The 7,413-nt window shown below is 42.6% G+C and overlaps 1 protein-coding gene across 2 annotated transcripts in view; it reads right to left on the minus strand.

Annotated features, from left to right (window-relative positions):
• The window catches only part of RGS6 (regulator of G protein signaling 6), a 564,384-nt gene extending 557,850 nt beyond the window's left edge, over positions 1 to 6,534 (minus strand). Inside the window, exons 1-2 of one of the 2 annotated variants that reach the window (XM_055304454.1) lie at positions 6,515 to 6,534; positions 5,898 to 6,047 (exon numbers count right to left, since the gene is read on the minus strand). The gene's annotated coding sequence lies outside the window, so the exon portion shown is untranslated. Of the gene's footprint in view, positions 1 to 4,390; positions 4,639 to 5,897; positions 6,048 to 6,514 lie in introns of those variants that run through there. The other variant, XM_055304453.1, reaches the window with a different exon arrangement.
• Positions 6,535 to 7,413: the final 879 nt, after the last annotated feature.

The raw sequence follows: 7,413 nt of genomic DNA on the forward strand, positions 1-7,413 counted from the left end.
CCAAGAGCGATTGACACCCCTGTGGGGCTGGTATCACTACATCCAGTGGTTAACAGTATCTGGGGGTTTATGAGAACTGATTTTTAGATTTGCGGGAATTTTGCAAGCTAGCTGTGAAACGGTTGTTAGCTTGAATGCACATATTTACACCACAGAAATCAGCAAGTACTACAAAGCAGAGCTTTTCTTCCTGGAGAGCCAGTTGTAAAATCAGTGTACACCACTGATTAGCTCTATTTGATAGATGCAATTCAGAGAGGTTAAGTAACTTACCCAAGGTTACACAGCAAGTAAAGGGCAGAAATGGGATGTGATTTCAGTTCTCTATCACTTCAAACCTGGCCTCTTTCTCCTCTTTTCCAAGTATAAATGTAAAATATTGTGCCATTTCCAGAGTCTATCATTCTTTCATGTAGAATGATATTCTAATGCTATTTACTGAGCACACATGTATGTGCAGAGCATGGTTCTAAGAACTGCAGGATCTACATACATATACTACCCTCAGAGGGTGCTCATCATCACATTCAAGCTAAACCTTCAGATCATTTTCATTCAATCCACTTGTTTGTCACTGCACTAGATTAAGTGTTGCTACCCTAGGACTCTCTCCGCCAGAGACGTGGGTGAAACTGTGAGACTGGTGAACTGCCTTGGGGTGGGTTCCACTTCACCCTGACTGCAGCCCCACTGCAGGGGAAATCTCTTACCTTCTTCCAGACATGTCTAGGTCAGAGTGTAGGCAGATCATTTAAAAACCTGCTAATCATATGTTAAGATATGATTCTCTACTTGGATTTTTTTTCCATTTTCAGAGAATAATCTTCATGAGAAAAGAGCCCGGGTGATGAACTGAGTTGATTGCGAAGGCACCTGTGGGCCATCACGTGTGAGTTATCACCTGTAGGACATCACCTGTGGGCCATCACAAACCAAGTACTTATTTCCCTTCCTTCCTGCTTCTCCACCAAAACAGAGCACAACTTTTGATGTTTCCCAAGCATTGGTTGTTCTAATACTGCCTATGGTTTCCATACTCTCTCACCTGTTTATAATAAGTCCTTTTTCTTTAAATCAGCTCACTTTTCCCCCCTCAGATTAAGTTTAAGAGAAAATGTTGTGCCAGTGCCTTAAACAGAAAAGTATAAAGACTTATCAAAGATAATGATTGTCATCAAATAAACATGCAACTTTTAAAATAGAAGAATATTCATATGTTTAACTCCAACCATCCTCTTACAGGCTACCAGTAGAATATTTATTCCACCCTCAAAACATTGCTCTAAGAGGTGGGCTTTTCTCTCCTCCCAGGAGCTGAGTTAGCATTTGAGATACCCAACCAGAAATGCTATAAGCTCCCTTTGCTATTATTAAAATTGCAATCTACCAAAGAGGTGGGCCACCTCTTTCTTCCATCTCTCCCTGCCTTCTGAGGGCAGAGGCCAGTTTTAGATTATACCAGGAAAGCTCCTGAGAGGGCTGCAAACCAACACTGTGTAGTAGTTCTAGTCTACCTACATGTCTTAAACGTCACTCATTTCACCAGTGAAAAACAAGATTTTTATGTGATCCAAAGGTGGTTGTTTTGCCCACCCTAGCAAGTGGGAACGGAAAAATGATTTTATAAGATTTAGAAGAAAACAGAGATGTAATGTCTGGTGAATTGGTGTGTGGCAGAACAAAGGAATACCTTTTGTCTCATAGAAATGAAGACATCTTGGCCAAAGGACAAGCGGTGATATTGGCAATCCTGCAGAGAAATGTCTGCTGCACGCTCTGCCATGGTGCACAGGAGCCACATACTCTGCCTATTTACAAGCTAAATGTTTGATGACTCTGCTTTTTACACCTTGCACTTCCCTGAAGACATAAATATTTACATTTGTGAAGACATTTACAAAGTACTTGCCCATATTTCTTTTCCCCGAGACTTCAAATGAAGCCAGAGCAGGCAATACATCTTAGGGACAAAGAGACAGCTCAGAAAAGGTGCGAAGTCAAACAAGGTCATAGCAACAGAGCTAGTTAAAGAACTCGGGTGTCGTTGCTCCCATGCCCTGTCACTTTGCCATGCAGAGCCCAGGGGATACAGTTCCAAAGGAAATTCATGTTTCCCCAGGTTACACCTTTCCTGCTGGTTTCCAACTTTGAGAAGGGCACCACTACCCAATCACCAAGCTGGCAGCCTTGACATCTGCTTAGACACCTCCCAGTTTCATCAGCACTTCCTTCATACTATCCCTCAGAGCTGTCCTCTCTCTTTCCCCACCGCTGCTTCATCATCTCTCTCCTGGACCATTGGAATAGTGTTTTTCGATGGGTTTCTGCCTATGGTTTGGGAACTCTTCCCTACACAATCATCCACCGCCCAGCTGCTTGAGTGAACTCTCAGTATGCAGCTCTGGACATATCTCCCACTTGCTTAAAAGTCTTTAACAGTTCCTTCTTGAATTAAGAAGTCTGACCTCTAGAGTTCTTCCTGTCTGTCTATTTCTATTTCTCTCTCTCTTACACACAGAGAGGCAACTGTATGATCTACCCCTACTAAATTGCATTCAGTTTTCTGAATATCCCAGAAAATATTATAACTAATTATTGTCCCTGGGAGGGCATTCCATCCTACACTGCCCCCATGTACCTAACCAGCACTGGCTTATGAGTTAAGACCTACCTTATATATCAAGTTACATCCCCTAGGGAGTTATACTTGATCCAATAGAACTGACACTACCCATCCTGTGCCACATTGTACCCTGGACATACTTTGGAGGTCTACGATGCCTTATCATGCTCATCTATTTTCTCTCTGTCTCCTGCCAAACTTGAGCTCCTAGAGGGTAGAAAAGTATCTTTAATGATCTTTGTGTGTCCAGTCCCTAGCATGGAAAAAACATCATACATTATAAATAAATGAATTAATAAATTTCTATATCAAATAATGATTACTCAGCAGGTGTTCAAGTTAGATCTTTTCTCTGTTAGATAAGGTTGAAGACTTCCAGAGGATACTAAAAACTTTGCCCAGCAAATTTGTCCTATGAATGGATAACCCTCTTTTTCAAGGAAAAGAAACAGCCCATAAATGACCAATCCCTCAACTCTTTACACTTGACCTTCCCCCAGCAACTGCCAACCCTAAGGATTTTCTTGGCCTGTTGATCAAGGGTAACTTGTTGACCCAATCATAAAATTTCCCAATTTGTTAATTCTTACTTAGGTCTGGTTTCTCTTTCCTTAGTAAAATATTGATTCTAGATGAAGGGAATAGCTTGCACATCCTGTCCATAAGGAGTAACAGGGACATTGATTTGGCCAAACCTGAGGTTTTATTTTAGGAAGCTATGGGAAATCAGTCTAGGTAGGTAAGCCAGATATGAATGATAATACACTAGTACTGCAAGAGAGCTAGAGGTTGGCTTGTCCAGAGTTTCCTACAGTGGGATCTACAGATCACCAAGGTAGAGTGTAGTTTGATTTTACATAGATATATGTACATATATATACATTTTTATTTTATTTATTTTTATTTTTATTTATTTATGATAGTTACACACAGAGAGAGAGAGAGGCAGAGACACAGGCAGAGGGTGAAGCAGGCTCCATGCACCGGGAGCCTGACGTGGGACTCGATACCGGGTCTCCAGGATCGCGCCCTGGGCCAAAGGCAGGCGCTAAACCGCTGCGCCACCCAGGGATCCCTACATTTTTATTTTAATTATGTGCTTACTTTTGTGTATTCGAAAAAAAGGTCACTATCACTTTAGTCCCACAGTTTCACATATATTATTGCCAAGCCTTTTTTTTTTAAAAGGACTTAAGTAAACAAATGAATCGATTTAGAGAAGAAAATGTTAAGAACTAGGGACGCCTGGGCAGCTCAGTGGTTGAGCACCTGCTTTGGCCCAGGGCGTGATCCTGGAGTCCTGGGATCGAGTCCCATATCACGCTCCCTGCATGGAGCCTGCTTCTCTCTCTACCTGTGTCTCTGCCTCTCTCTTTCTGTGTCTATCATGAATAAATCAATAAAATCTTTAAAAAAATGTCTAAAAATAAGTGAAAAGTCAATATGGTGAGTATTACAAAGGTGATAGCCAAATAACTGAAGCTGAAGAAATGCTGAGCTAGTCTAACACCTCTTCATAGCTCAGGTAGAGAAATCTAGACCCAAAGAAGCTAAATAACATGTCCTGGGTCAAGCTGGGGGAAGGCCTAAAATGCTAACATAAAGATCAGCGCTCGGCAATAATACAAACACTGACTATACAATTTGAACTTACTGAATAAAAAAGTGTTTTTTGTTATAAAATGAAAACATTTTTTAAAAATTTAACTCTGGGAACCACTTGAGGACAGGGAGGAAAAGTAGGAAAGAAAGAGGAGTAAACCCTACCTACATCACCATGACATGTTCCCTACTGCTCCTACTGCAAAGACCATGGAAAACTCCAACATTGGAAACCGGCTAGAAGATATCCTGAAATGATCAGTCACTCCATGCTGTCCTCTCTGTTCCATTTCATCACACTTGAAGTTTCGCCGGCTGGGATTTTTGCTGTCTTGGCAAACATGATGATGGTGTCAAACCTAATGTTTGCTAAATTTTTGCAGAAATGCTGAGAAGACTTCTACGGGGGTCTATTGTCAATTATCTGGAGAAAGAGAAGTTTGCAGACATTAGAAACAAGAACTGTGTGGGGTTAGGCTCTGGGTTTTAATGAGATGAATTCAAATTAGAATGTTGGCTATTTCCTATAGCTTGCTAAAAATAACCTGGGTGCCTGCTTCCTTCCCTCACACTTCATTTTCAGTGCCTGCTCATGCTGAAGATGCAGGAGGGCTGGAAAATGCTCCTTGGGATCTTGCACCAGTGCTGTTTGTTCAGATACACATAATTTAGCTTCGACCTGCTCTCTCACGCAGGGCTTGCTACCTTCGGGCTCCTGTCAGATTTACACTTGAGGAAGCTAGAAGGTGATAAGGGGAGCATACACACCACACCCTGTTGATTTTACCTCTTGAATGTCTCTTTCCATCACTGCCACCAATGTAGTCCATACTACCATCATTCTTTGCTTGGGCTGCTACAAGACCCTCCTTCCTGCTCTTTCTTCCTTGAATCTACCCCCTCCACTCCCAGTCACACTGTAACCAATCTTTTCCAACACAAAGCTGGACATATCCCCCACCACTACCATGACCACCACCACCACCACCACCAATTAAAACCATTCCATGGCTTCTAGTTACTTGTATGATAAAGACTGGAATCCTTGACAAGGTCTACAAGCAAGGTCTTCCCTGATCTGTGTCCTAGAACCTCTCCATCTCACCCCCTCACCCCTTTGCTCTCGTTGCTCCAATGCACAGTCCTTACTCCAGTGCCTTCTGCCCACCAGGTCCCCACAGGGCCCTAGCTCATGCCCCGTCCTTCCTTCTTTATCTGCCTAATTCTTATTCATCATTCTGACCTCAACCTAGTCATCACTTCTTTTAGAAAAGCTTTTGCTGACCCTTTAGACAAGGGTCAAATCCTTTCCCATATTGCCTGTCCTAGCCCAAAAGAGACCTCTTCTTCACAGCGGTCATCACTGCTTCATTTGCACATTTATTTAATGATTAATTGATTACTAATGTTACCCCTCCTGATGGTGGCTCCATGAAGGCAGGGACCAATTTTGTTTGCTCATCCTTGTATCCTCCATATCTAATACTGTGCCTACCACACAACAGACATTCAATGTTTCTTGAAGGATATAAACATCAATCCCCTGGAGGACCCAAGCCTCTCTTTCTTGCAGAGATCCTTCCCAAGAGAAAGGAAAGAATTACCGCATTCAACTATAGTACTTCCTCTACCTTGATCCAGCCCCATAAACCCTCTTATTTCTCACCCTTACCTTAGTCCTCCTGATGGGATATGTTCTGTAGACAATAGGTTGAGGGGTGGGTGTCCTTGAATTTCCCTGAAGTGCTAGGAATGCATTAGTATTATGCTGTTCACCATTAACTTGTCTGACTTCAGCCTGGATCTTCTGAAGGAATTGTCCCTAAATAAACCAGAGTGCCTCTTTCAATTTCTTGATTCAAATGGAAGATCTCATATATCATCTTCCCCACTGAGTTAAAAATACATATTTTCTAACATCTCAATGCAGATGAAGTCTTAGGTACTCACTTGAATAGTGGAGGAGGTTTTGGGAAGGAGGGCAAAGAGGAAAAATGAATGGTGTGTCAAGGGAGGTGACCCAAAGCCTTCTGTATGAAGCTTTAAGGAATCTGTTTCCATGGGGAATAAGGAGAGACAGAGACAGCAAGACAATCAGCAGGATCTTCAAGGCAGAGGAAAGTTAAGAAAGGCTAATGTAAAAAGTGAGATTTCCTTTCTTGTCCACTCTGCCCCACCCATATCTCCCTGTTCTGCAGTGGACCTGTCCTGTGCTTTGGTATAAGGTGGGTCTGGGAGCCAACATGAGAACAGTGCCCCCAGTAGGGCCCCCGCTAGCACCCTACTCACCGCCTTCCCGGGAGGATCAGCATTCAGCTTCTGGTGCTTTGGAAATCCACCCCAGCCTGTGATGAGGGAGCTATTATTGGCACATTCTTGAATTTTATCAGTGTTTTTAAACAGTGATTACTGTGAGGACATGCAGAAGCCCAAGAGAAGGCTGTAAGCACTGGGAAATTAATCTTCTTGCTCTGTGACAACTGGGCCAGCTTCCACATGCCAAATGTTTGGGGCAGGGTCAGATCAAGGCTGCAGATGGTCACTGGCAGAGAGCTACTATTTTGGGGGCACAGGTCCTGGGAAAGCCTTACAGTTCAAAGTTGGCTTCTATGTCTGTCCCATGACTTTTCCTTTAGCCTTGTGTATCACAATCATCAACAATCCATCAAATTTGAGAAAATCTTTGGGTATTTTGCTTAAAGAGCCTGATACTGTGCTGCTTTAAAAGCCCAGAGGATAAATGGACTCACCTTACAGAAGAGAGGGAAGGCAGCCTCAGACCTCTCCTGTCTCTCATACAAGTGGAAGAAAAAGGAAAATATTTAAATATGGTGTTATATTCTATCTAAGTGTATATTTTTCAATCTCTGATTTGGGCTGAGTTTTAGGAATTCTGTGCTCCTTTCAAAAACTACAGCTGTGGGGGCACCTGTGTGGCTCAGTTGTTTAAGTATCCGACTCCTGGTTTCAGCTCAGGTTGTGCTGGAGTCATGAGATCAAGCCCCCCATTCGGCTCCATGCTTAGCATGGAGTCTGCTTGAGATTCTCCCTCTCCCTCTGCCCCTTCCCCTATTCTCTCTCTCTAAAGTAAATAAATAAATTATTTAAAAAAATACTACAGCTCCAAAGAATACAGAAGACTACACCAGTATATCTTATTAGAAGGCATAAGCTCAGATTTCCAAAGG

Source organism: Nyctereutes procyonoides, unplaced genomic scaffold (genome assembly GCF_905146905.1).
Source record: "Nyctereutes procyonoides isolate TBG_1078 unplaced genomic scaffold, NYPRO_anot_genome, whole genome shotgun sequence".
In the NCBI taxonomy this organism is placed as follows: Eukaryota; Metazoa; Chordata; class Mammalia; order Carnivora; family Canidae; genus Nyctereutes; species Nyctereutes procyonoides.